At 39.4% G+C, this 12,594-nt stretch overlaps 1 pseudogene; it reads left to right on the forward strand.

The window, feature by feature from the left end:
- Window positions 1-2,849: 2,849 nt before the first annotated feature.
- LOC129506304 (tubulin alpha-1A chain-like) lies at window positions 2,850-4,172 on the forward strand (annotated as a pseudogene).
- Window positions 4,173-12,594: the final 8,422 nt, after the last annotated feature.

A 12,594-nucleotide genomic window follows, 5' to 3' on the forward strand; every position in this document is an offset into this window, starting at 1 on the left:
TCACTGGGAGCTGTGGCTCACTGCTACTGCCTAATATCATGAGACAATATCATACTGAATATTGCTAGCTCTGGAAAAGATCAAAATTCAAAATCTAAAGCATGGTTTCTACTGAATGTGTATCACTTCCCTGTTGTAAAGTCGAAAAATTATAAATTGAACCATCATAAATTGGAAACTGTATTTAGATTTTAGCAATGTAACTGGCAATATAGGTAATAATTACAATTTGAGGATGTAGGTATTCCTTCCATCCTCAGGGTATAGACTGAGAAACTGAGTCTGAAAGAGGTTAAATAATAGCTAAAAACCAATGACTCAGAATTTGCAGTCAGCTTGATTACAGAGCTTGAATTCTAGCTACAACATCCACATGATAATAGATGAATGCTCATCTGTCCCATTGTATGCAAATGAGAAATTTATGGTTGCATTCTGGGGCTAAATAAAAACAGTTCTACATGTTCCCTGGGTATATTGGGCTGCGGCAGCTATTCAGAGTCTTTGGGGAGACCTAACACAAATTGGAAAAGGCATTGAAGTTCTGTTTGTTTTACTTGTTCAGACTTTTTTTGCAGTGGCAAACTTCAAAATGTATAAGCACAGATTTAAGATGTGCATTAATTTTTTCTTCAGCAAAGTGGATCAATCAAACCCACAGAGACAATAATATTGTTGTTTTACCATCCAGGCTCTGCAATAGACAAAACTCTTCCCAGAAGCTTCTCTTACTAGCCCTGTGACTTTCAACAACCAATACAACCTCTCTGACCCTTACTCCCATCCTATGTAAAGTGGGAATATTAATAGTGCCTTATGTTATGTATATTTCGTCACAGCAACAAAAATCTGTCCATTATCCTCAGTGTATGTCATAATGAGAAAACAAAAAAATAAAACAAACTGGAAACAAGACCAAAACTTCTATCACTGTAGAATTTCTAAACTATCTGTAACAATATATGTTATTTGTTTTTATTAATGTTAAAATTTAATACTGTGAAAAATTTTAATTAGAATATTTTTGTGTGTCAAATAATATCTAACCAAATTTTATTGATGTTTCTAGGACTTTTTCATATCTTCTTTTTAGTCCCAAGAATTAAGTATGTCCCCCCAAAAAAATATATGCATATTATAATTTTTACCAGGTTAATATTTTTCAAAGTAAATTTTTAAAATCACATTTTCTTTGCAACCCTTTTAGGTTGCTACCTCCTACAATCTGTAACAAAACATGAATCTGAATCTGAGGTGGTACCTCGCTGAGGGTTTGTTGGTGTTTGTAGGAAAGGTAGCCTTCTCAGGCTCAGAAAAACAAGAGCAGAGCTGCAGAGTAAGAGCCTGCGACAGGCAAGGAACTGGCTGATCCCTGCCTATAGCTATGCAGTGCCCATTTCATGTGCCCTGCCTGCTTCCCCTCTAACATAGTGAGTTATCTCACAAAGAGTAGCATTTGCCATCCCGATATGTTGGAAACCTGTCCTAAAGTCTGACATCAGACCATGTGGAGGATGTTAGAAAGTTCAAAAGAACTTTCAATTCCTCAGAGGTTAAGGCCAAGAGGTGGAGGATGGGCAGTTAAGGTAAAAAGGGCAGAGGGTATCCTTGAAGCATGTTGTCCAAGAAGAGCACTTCCAGGCTTAAAACAATGTAGACTCAGGGTGCCCTCATGGCAAGCACTTAGTAATATCAGTGGCCTTCTTTGGCAGGGTGGACTATGCAACCTATGGTTCCTCAACTTACCCTCTGGCGTCTCTTTCCTTTGCTTTTCAAACACCATGCAGACCTAAATAATAGTGGCTGTCCCACTTCCAACAGGCATTGTCTTCAGGAGGCTTGTGATCAGCGTGGGGTGGTAAAATGGTGTTGGTCAGCCTCAAGGAAATTTGGCTCAAGTCCACTGAGTGCCTCCTAAAGGAAAGAGAGTGTATAAGGCCAGGTGTTGAGGTAGAGGTTGGCCATTATCATTTAGGTATGTGGTATCTCCAAACTTGGCTGATGAGCAGAATTCTCAGGGAACTGATAAATATATATCCAGAGCCAATAAATCAGATTCTCCAGGGATATAGCCCAGAAACCTAGGAGTTAAAAAAATAACAACAACAACAAAAAACAAACAAAAAATTTCTGATGATGAGCCAGTTTAACAACTATAATGGAATCTAGATCCAATTCAGTAGAATCATCAGAATAAGAGTAAATGTGTCCAAAGGCATGACAGGATTCCTGATGGTACTTCCTAAACATATCCATTTATTTACCAGCATTATGGGACATGCTTGTAAATAAATTAAGCACCTATGTGCAGTAATGAAAACAAACATAACCCTTACTCAGAGTGCCTGTCATAGACTACATGAGATGCCACATATTTTAGGGCTCTTGAATTTGGTCTTCTTCTGTATGAGGAAATGGAGACAGCATATTTATCTTTTTTTTTTTTTTTGAAAAAAGCCAAATCAATTGCTTGGCAAAATATAGATCAAATGGCTCTTATATCAATTATATGACAAATATTATCATACCTTTGCTAAATAATATGGGATACTAAAAGAGGAAATGAAAATACTTTATCTTCTAAATGTGACTTAATAATAATAATAAAAAACACTTTAGTTAAACACATGCTCTGTGCCAGGCATAGTTAGACATCTTCACATGCAAAATCCAAAATAACGTGGTGAAGCCTACCTGCCTCCAAAGCTCTTTGCAATGCTTCTCTTCCTCTATTTATAACCATGTAAACTTCAGTCTTACATATCCTTGTTGACTGTAAGATCCTGTAAGAAGCAACAACCTCTCCTTTTCCTCTCTACCACCTGCTTTGTAGTTGCAAAGTACCAACCATGCATGAATGCATCTCCATCCACATCGGCCAACCTGGCATCCAAATTGGCAATGCCTGCTGGGAGCTCTATTACCTGGAACATTACATCCAGCCTGATGCTCTAAGAGACAAAACCACTGGGAGAGGAGATGACCCCTTCAACACTTTCTTCAGTGAGAAGAGGTGCTGGAAAGCAGTGCCCAGGGCAAAGTTTGTACTGGAACCCATGGTCATTGATGAAGTTCACATTGGTACCTACTGCCAGCTCTTCCATCCTGAGCAGCTCATCACAAGCAAGAAAGATGCTGCCAATAACTATGCCTGAGGGCACTACACCATTGGCAAGGAGATCACTGACCTTGTCTTGGGCCAAATTCAGAAACTGGCTGATTGGTGCATAGGTCTTCAGGGCTTCTTGGTTTTCCACAGCTGGGGAGGGAGAACTGGTTCCAGGTTGATCTTCTGGCTGATGGAATATCTCCCTGTTGATTACGACAAGAAGTCCAAGCTGGAAGTCCCCATTTATTCAGCCCCTCAGGTTTCTAGAGCTGTAACTGAGCCTCTAATTCCATCCTTACTATCCACACCACCCTGGAGCACTCTGACTTTACCTCTATGGTAGACAATGATGCCATCTGTGACATCTGTCATAGAACCTCAATATTGAACTCCCAAACCTACACTAACCTGAATAGGTTGATAGGTCCAATTGTGTCCTCCATCACTCAAATTAGTTGGAGCCCTGATGTTGATTTGATAGAATTCCAGACCAAGCTGGTGCCCTGTCCCCCATCCATTTCCCTCTAGCCACATATGTGCATGTCATCTCTGCTGAGAAAGCCTACCATTAACAGCTTTCTGTAGCAGAGATTACCAATGCATGCTTTAAGCCAGCCAGTCAGATGGTGAAATGTGACCCTCACCATAGTAAATACGTGGCTTGCTGCCTGTTGTACCATGATGTGGTGGTTCCCAAAGATATCAGTTCTGCCATTGCCACCATCAAGACCAAGAGTCCATCCAATTTGTGGACTGTTGCCCCACTCGCTTCAAAGTTGGCATTCATTATCAGCCTTCCACTGTAGTACCTGATAGGGAACTGGCCAAAGTACAAGCTGTGTGCTTGGTGAGCAATGCCACAGCCATTGTTGAGGCCTGGGTTCACCTAGACTACAAGTTTGATGTATGCCAAGCATGCCTTTGTTCACTGGTGTATAGGTGAGACATGGAGGAAGGAAAATGTTCTGAGACTTGGGAGGATGAGGCTGCCCTTGAGAAGGATTATGAGGAGATTGGTGTGGATTCTGTTGGAGAGGGTAAAAAAGAAGGAGAAGGATATTAAAGGTGTCACAAAGGTAGCACTTCTACAGGGAATCTTATTCTGTTTTAAACATTGAAAAGTTATGGCCTGATCAGTTCATCTGTATGTAGCAGTGTATACTCTGATATCCTATGCTTTAAAACATGATGCTTTGTTACAGACTCAGGTTTGTTCATTTCTCTGATAGTTTTGAATAATGTATTCCCTGTCAATAAATAATAAATACATACACACATATATACATATGTACATAAGAGAATGTATGCTCCAGGTAAGTAAAATATGTGATTCAAGGTAGACATTAAGGTGAAAAAGGCCAGGTGTACTCAGGGGTCAATGAGATGCCAGAGATGTAGGATTTATACAGAGGTTTCAGGCAAGCATAAGACTTAAAAGTTCAGATGGGCCACACTATCAGTGATCTAGAATGCTGGATAGGTCATAGGACAAGGAGATAGGTTATAGGGAGCCACAGTTCTCTGCACAGTCAAATAACAGAGTAAAAGCCATATGCTGGGGAATATTTATCTTGAAGTTACACACCAGATAGAATTGAATGGGGTAAAGTAGAGGCCAACTGTAGGTGGTGGATGTGCCCCTATTTGGAAGGTCCTCAGCCAGATTCATTCAGCCTTGACTTTACAATTTATTTTTAAGTCACCATTTTGGGGTCTGCATCCCTCTATTTCCTATCCTTCATCCAGTCTAAGTATGGCCAAGGCCTTTGTCTCCCAGACTCAAAATTTCATGATCATTTTCTACTCTTTCCAATCCCGTGGTCCTCATATCCATCTAATTACATTCACACTGACAGCCTCACTCTTTCATTTCATTTTAATAGTGTGATTGACATCATACCACAAACATCTGTCATCTGCATGTTGGTGTCTCCATCAATGCTGCCAATCCCCTCTTTTAGACCTGTGTCATTTCTCATCTGGTTGACTTCTGGCTCTTCTATTTGGCCCTCTATTTATTAAATCTCAATAGCATTCCAGCTAATGAACAAAGCACATAGAAATAGACTCTTAGGAACTGACAGAGCCTTGAAAGTCATCTAGTCCAACCCTTACAAAGAGGAATGTGAGGCTGTGAGAGGTAAAGTCACACTGGATGCTAGATGAACTTAAAACCAAGTGTGTGGTTCTCTGCTGCTGCTCTTCACATTATGCTATATTGTTGCCCTGTACGTTTATAGTGTATGACAATTCTGCTAGCTGATAAAGCATGAAATCAGGACCTGCAGAGCTAGAAATAGAGTCTAAACTTTCTGCTTAATAAAAATGAGAAGGTAAAATCCTCATTTACAAGAAAATAAAATACTCCTCAACCTCCTTCCATTACAGCCTACCATAATCCAAAGAATCTCCTGAATAGACTAAAGCAGGGAGGGGGAAGCTACCATCCATGGGCCAAACCAGCCTGCTATTTTTATAAAAATTACATATATATATATATATATATATATATATATATATGCCTTTGTTCACTAGTATATAGGTGAGATAGGTGAGGCATGGAGGAAGGAGAATTTTCTGTGGCTTGGGAGGATGAGGCTGCACTTGAGAAAGATTACAAGAAGATTGGTGTGGATTCTGTTGGAGAGGGTGAAGAAGGAGGATATGTGTGTGTGTGTGTATATATGTATATTTTGAGGAGCAGAGGGAGAGGGAGAGAGAGAATCTTAGGCAGCCTCCACGACCAACACAAAGCTGATGTGGGGCTCAATCTCAGGACCCTGTGATGATGACCTGAACAGAAATCAACACTCAGACACTTAACGACCAAGCTATCCAGGTACCCCCACGCTACCTGTTTTTATAAATCAAGTCAAAGTGGATGTAGCTTGGATTGCAGCCACATCCATTAATTTACATACTATCTGTGGCTGCTTTTGAGTTACAATGACAGAGTTGAATAATTGTGACAGAAATTGTATGACCTATAAAACCTAAATTTTTACTTTCTCTTCTTCTACAAGAAAAGTTTGCTGGATGCTGGATAAGATCATTTTAGTTTTATGCAAGAGACGTTAAAATGAATTCCACCCCCTGGGTGAAGGTTTTCTGGGAAAGCCAGCCAAAGTGATACCTGGCAGACCTAGAGTTTGACACATAACTGGATGTAGTTCTTAACTCCTACCTCTTTGGGTCCTAAGTTTTGAGCTCCTTTGACACTAGTTCAGCCCAAGTATTTTCTACCTCTGCAGGCAGAAGCCCATCAATATAATTCCATTCCTCATGACCTAGTGGCCTCCCAATAGGCCTCCCTGCCTCCAGTCTAAAGCTCCAAGCTGCATTCCCCAAAGCTTCCAGTGTTCTTCCCTGTGAGTTCATCACAGGGCACATGCTCAGTCAGGCCATGCTTTTCATGTAAATTGCTCCCCATGGTCTCACTGCCTGGGGTAAGGCTGCTTCACCCCAGATGCACATCAGAATCTTGGGATGCTTTTTAAAAGTACAGATGTCTGGGTCTCAACTGGAAAGTACTAAATCTGAAAAGCACACATCCTTTTGAAGCCCTTAAGAAAGGGCTTCCCCACCTGTCCTAGCTGAAGGAGAATGCCCCCAGTGGTCTCTGTCCTATTCAATCCCGCTTTATTTTTTTAATAGCACTTATCAGTGTCTGACAGATTAGAGTCTGCTTGCTTCTTTATTGTGCCTTTTCATCAAATAATATGAGCTTCCTGAAAGTGTAGACTGTGTCTCAAGTACCAAGAATAGTGTCTGACCTACAATAAAGGTCCAAAGAGATCTGTGAAATCTTTTCGGGTGGTCTTCCTTCATTTGTCCCTGGCTGACCCATTCTGCTTTAACCCCTCCAGTCCTCACATCCGGGTTCCTTTAAACCACATACTTAGAATGATCCAAGGGCACAATGCTGCCTCCATACTGCCATGCAGTGCTTGCTTATTCTTACTACCTCCTCTACCTGGAATGTTCTTTTGCCTCTTCATTTGCCTAGTGAGTTCATGATCGTTCTTTCACAAGCTGCTTCAAAGTTGCTTCCTGTTCCCTTACTCAGGTAAGCAGAGATGATCGCCTTCACCTTTCAGCTCCATTGCAGAGCATCCCATTGTTGGAGTCATTTAATACACAAAGACCAGTCTCTGCACTAGAGGTTCCCTCAGGGCATTCATCTTTATTCCCAGAGCTTAATACTTTACTTGGCAATACTGAACCTTACAGAAATGTTTTTGAATAAATTAACAGATGGGTGGAAAAAGTAGCAAAGAAAGATAAGAAGGGAGAAGGAGAGATGGAAAGAGGAAGAAGGAGAAAGAGAAAGAAGAGAAGATGAAAAACCAACCTCTTCACAGAGCCTCCCGCCTTGTGCTCTCGAGTCAGCGTTTATTGCTAAACCAGCCGGTGCTGTATTGTAAAGCTAAGAGGGCAGCTCCAGAGACATGATCTGTTCAGTGATTTCTTTTGAAGACTCTACTGTTAGCTATTGCAAAGTCTTCTTGAAGATGCTGCCATGGGGAAGAAGGGATGGGCCTTGCCAACCAGACTTGGGGGGATGTTTCAAAAGCCCTTTTCGTGGGCCGCTCTGAGCCCCAGACTTGGTAGTGTGGTACAGGAGAACAGCAGGGGAGATAGCTAGTGGGGGCCAAACAGCCTCAAAACTGCCTGGTTTCTAATGTTTTTACACATCCTCTGCTCTTCTCCAAGGCTCATTCAAGGCCATCTGTGGCACTGAACATTTTAAATTAAAGGTTTTATGACCCCCTTAAAGTATACCTAGGTGAGAGGCTAATGCGGGAATATTTTCCTCAGACGGGGAAGCAATCAAAATTGTTTTCTTCCAAAATGAAACCTTTTGCTTTCTCCAGTAAATAGAAATTTTCCCTTGGGTCAGGGGCACATAGAAGAGGGAAGAGAGACTGCAGTTGAGGAATTTGCATGTACTCCAAAGGGCATTTTGCATATGGCTACTTGTGATGGTGTGCCTTTAAAAATATAGCTCTATTATGTTGTATTTCATTAGTTAAAAGGGTGACATTTCTCCGTATTAATGAAATAGAGTTAAATTCTAAACAGATGGACCTGACATAAATAACCAATTCTAACTGATAGAGTCTTTACATTTTCATTGATGATAAAAAATGGCCTTCTGATTAAATGAGAAATTCTAGCTGCTCCTTAGAAGAACAGTTGGGTGGAAGAGGAACATAAAAAAAAAAGATGTATTGCAAAGGATAGCAAAGCTATGCAAGTTTTCACATTTTTCTTCAATGCACACAACAGGGCACCACTGGAAAGCCCTGAGGGAAGTGATTTACAACAGGTGAAACTAAGGCTTGGATAAGTTAATTGAACTTGCCCTGAGTCACTCAGCAAATCTGTGGCAGGAATAGGATTTGAACCCAGAGCCACTGAGTTATGATGCTGTTTCTAAACTGAGGAGCATCCATATTTATACAGAGACAGCAGGAACATTATTGCAAAGCTTAACACCAAAACAAAACAAAACAAAACAAAAAAACCCACAACCATCTGTGAAAGCTGAATTCTATTGCTAATTCTACTGGACTATATACCAGAGCACCATCATAGTCTGGTAGGTTCTACTGCTAGAATGTGGAATAAGGCTGCAGTCATCTATTTTCACACTTTACTGTTTTAATGCTACTTTTTTCATCATAATTTATCGGGGAGAAAAACCTGCTAAATCAAGTACAGTTATATCTTTCTAATTTAGGCCTCATTGAATTCAGGATCTGTAATTCCACCCACACTGAATTTTGTGTTATTTTTGAAGAAAAGATGAATAAGCAAATTAGTAGCATAATAAAGAACAAATTTAACTTACTTAATCTTGTGTATTTAAGGATGTTGGCATGGAATGGTTTGGAGTGAATATGCTAAATGATAGTAACAACTGCCATATGCCAAGTGTCTATGGCCAGACCAAGAGTCAAGAGATAATGTGACAAGGAAGGTACTTACTGGGATGAGCACTGGGTATTATATGTAAGTGAGGAATCACTAAATTCTACTCCTGAAACTAGTATTATATTGTATGTTAACTAGAATTTAAATTTAAATTTGAAAGAAAAAGAGCAATAACGTGACACATTATTAACTTTGGTCTCTACAACAAACCTGTAAGATAGTCCTATTTTACAGATGAGAAAACTGAGAAAAACATTATTTGATTTGTCCAAGGTATCACAGTAGGGGAGAATCAGCATTTTAACCAAGGACTGGCTAGCTTCAAAACCTGTGTTCTCACCTTCATGCTGTATTATATTAATATCTGGTCTTCTGGGAGTCCCAGGCCTCACAATAATATGATGAAAGGTAAGAAGCAGAAAACATTCAAAATGCTGCATACGATCTCGAAGGGGTTTTGACTGAAGAATGCCTGTCTTACTGCTACTTTTAAATCTCTTCTGTTCATAAAAGTGGGGCATCTATTAGAAATCATTTTGCTAGCAGAACATTTTTTGGTTAACTTGCTTAGAAAGTAACACAACCTTTTGATTTGCAAGTAGATCAATTCTGACTTTTCATTAGTTCCACCTTAGGTGATGGTAGTGAGATTTTATTGTATAAAGATGGAGTTGAATATATCCTTAACACTAATTGATAATTTATACAACTGTTTTATTTGGAGCAGTGTCCTGGTTGTTCCATGAATCACTCCAGTGCAAAGCCGGCAATCGGCCTGGCATTAGGGTGCCAGCCATGTGCTATAGTCAAAACAGAGGCTGAAGGAAGTACAGCTCAGAGCTAAGGCAGATGGAGCCTGAGCCAGAAGAAAAAAATAAGTAATGTTGAACCTGTCTTAATTTAAGATTTTGATATTTTCTTGATATGAATTTTTTGCTTTTTTGTTTTTAAAATACTGCATTAAGATGTTACTCATCTTTGAAAAAAAAAAGCTATTACTAATCTTGATCACTTTTGAATTTTTGATCACTCCCTTAAATGTTGCACCTGAAACCAGTGCCTCACTTGCTTTACCTTAGTGCCAGCCCCAGATGAAGGTATGCCTGTGACCAGCATAGTTCTTAAAAATGGAACATTTCCCATGAAAATCAGTATTTCTAGAAACCATTGTAAAAACTGGAAAATCTTGCAACATTGGATTTACCGTTTCATATGGCAAAAAGTGGCGTTATCCAAGGGGCAGCTGCCTCTACTAGAAAGTAAATGCTGGCCTGGTCTCTGCATCCACCCCTCTTCCCACCACTTCCTGACCAATTTGGTTACTGCCTAGCCCTGTAGGATTTCGGTTGACATTCTGGGGGCTAGACCAAATGTACATTGTTACACTCTAACATTCAGGAAACAGGTTCTGCTATACCCTGTAACATTCTTTCAGGATTACTGATATGCCACTCTTGACATTAAATCACAAGATAAGATCACTGCCAGCAAAACCCTGGAAAAAACCCATTGACTAGCATCGACACATCATGGATCACAGGGCTGCGTGTGCTTTATGTGTTTTCTGTGCAGAGCAAACTGCTTTTTTTGCATATCAAGAACTGAAGTACTTTTTACCATCACTAATATTTTTTGAGCACTTAACAAAGTGCCCAGCTCTATGCTGAGAGCTTTACATACACAATCCTATTTAATCATCACAAAAACCACATGAGATATATTCATACCCCCATTTTACAGATGTGGAAACTAAGTTACTAAAAGGCTGAGAATATTGCCCAAGGATACATAGCTGGTAAATGGAGGAACTTGCATTCAAACCCAGACGAATGACAACAAAATGCTACCCTCTTTTCACTAGACACACTAATTATTGGCCTGCTGTTGTTTTGAATAATAGGCATTCTACTCGCTAAATTTGCTAATTGCTCTTTGTTTTCAATGACTCTAACATTTCACAAGCATGTAGAACTTGAACCAAGTGTATACAACAGCTGCCTAATCTAGTGAATTAATTTTAAGAGTCTATTTTCCTTGTTTTTATGCCTTTTTTCATACCAGATTAATTTTTCAAAGGTTAATCACAGGACACTTATTTTAATTATGCCTCTCTAGTCACGACAAATGACAGCATTTGACTTCTTGTTACCTTCCTTTGTATTGTGTGACCAATGAGATTATTAATAAATGCCTTTTTATTATGTAGTCATGCTGTAGGTGCCCACAGGGTACGGGCTGGCCTCATGTATTTTATTCTGGGTGCAGTGTCAGCAGGGCCTTGCGGATTTGCTAATGAGCTGAATCCGGTTAGTGCCACATGCCCTGGACTGCCAGAGATCTTTTAAATACATCACTGCTCTCAGAGACTCAGCTGGGTTCAGTTTGAGAGAGATTAACTTCTCATTCCAATTAGCAGAGCGTCATACTGTTGGATGGAGAACTGTTTATGTAGCCCCAAACCTAGAGCCCTCTGACTGATGAACCAGTGGTCAGTCAACAACAAACCCAGCCTTAGAAAAGAATGTACTCAAGAAAGGATTTTGATGTTGTTACTATTATTATTTCTTGTTTTGTGTGTGCCTTACAGGTCACCATCTCCTTAATAAAGTGGGCAGTTAGGAGAGGGAGAGGCGGTTTTCTTTTCCATGCAGAAATATATTGATTGCTATCTAGAATGATGGAAGATTAAAAGGCAAGAGTGTAAGGAATTTATAATAAACATGGAATTGGGTATTTATAATCTGTGACCAGATTCCTCCACCACAAAATAGTGGGTAAGAATGCTATTTTAAATTCTATGTTTTATTTTTTCAGATACTAGCTAACAATTATTGAGTACATACAGAGCCAGACACTTTTATAATTGCTTTATGTGTAATAATTAATTAATCTTCAAAACAACTCTTGGACAGAGATACAATTATCCTCCTTTGTACTACTACAAACAAAATGTGTAAGATAATGTCTCTGCTCATGTTGTCATCTTATGTTTTTGTCCCTTCTCATATCTTGTTGAGTTAAATTAACATGTTAAGCTCTAATATTGTAGTCCATGATTTTGTCCAGAGGTTAAGTGGACAATTATTCTAAAGTGGAATGCTTTGAGGGATAAAAGCCAGGCCCAAATTGGGACTCTACATAGATACTACAGATATACAGAATAATAGAGAAGTTCCACAGACACAGAGAAGAAAAAAAAAGAGTGCTTATTCTCAAGTAAGTTTCTGAGAAAAAGATGTGCAAAATAAAGTACTCAGCCTGAAAATTAAGAAGAGCAGAAATACACATCTTCCTTTCATTTAAGTTTAAAAATGATTCAGAAAAAGAAAATCTAAAACATGCTCGATAGTAAAGAAAAAATATTCTGTTTAGATTAAAATTATCTTACCATAGTTCTGTAGTACGACAAGCACACTGGCCCATCTAAAGTGAACTCCAGAGGTATTCCTGAATAGAAATCAATGTGCACACCCTAACCACAAAGCCCATCTAAAAATCAATGAGGTTTTTTAAAAGAACTTGTTTTACAAGAGAATGTATTCTCTGCA

The sequence above is a fragment of the Nyctereutes procyonoides genome, unplaced genomic scaffold (genome assembly GCF_905146905.1).
Source record: "Nyctereutes procyonoides isolate TBG_1078 unplaced genomic scaffold, NYPRO_anot_genome, whole genome shotgun sequence".
NCBI classification, from domain to species: domain Eukaryota; kingdom Metazoa; phylum Chordata; class Mammalia; order Carnivora; family Canidae; genus Nyctereutes; species Nyctereutes procyonoides.